Source organism: Penaeus monodon, chromosome 30, assembly GCF_015228065.2.
Source record: "Penaeus monodon isolate SGIC_2016 chromosome 30, NSTDA_Pmon_1, whole genome shotgun sequence".
NCBI lineage: Eukaryota > Metazoa > Arthropoda > Malacostraca > Decapoda > Penaeidae > Penaeus > Penaeus monodon.
The window spans coordinates 15,803,164-15,803,513 of NC_051415.1; positions in this window are offsets into that span (position 1 = coordinate 15,803,164).

Here is a 350-nt window from a genome sequence, read left to right on the forward strand (position 1 = left end):
GTACGAGAGACTACCATGTTCTATAAATACTATAATCGAACTTATTTCACATGAGATCGCCCCTTATTTCTAAAATGAGACTTTTAAAACGAAATCGAATATGGGCAAAATATATATATAAGAAAAAAAAAAACTTTCCCAAAAGACATGACAGTTCCGGAAACAAGAAAAATTATACCACACCCCCAGTGCAGAGCAAAAGGTGGCGTGAAATATTGGCTCCGTGAGAGCACACCTGTAAACACCTGATGTCGGCCTTTTTTTTCCCCAAGGCCTAGATAAAGCGGCCGACACCCATAGGTTCGCGATCAGAAAGTGTGGGGAAAAAGTATGTGCTAGAGGCAACACGA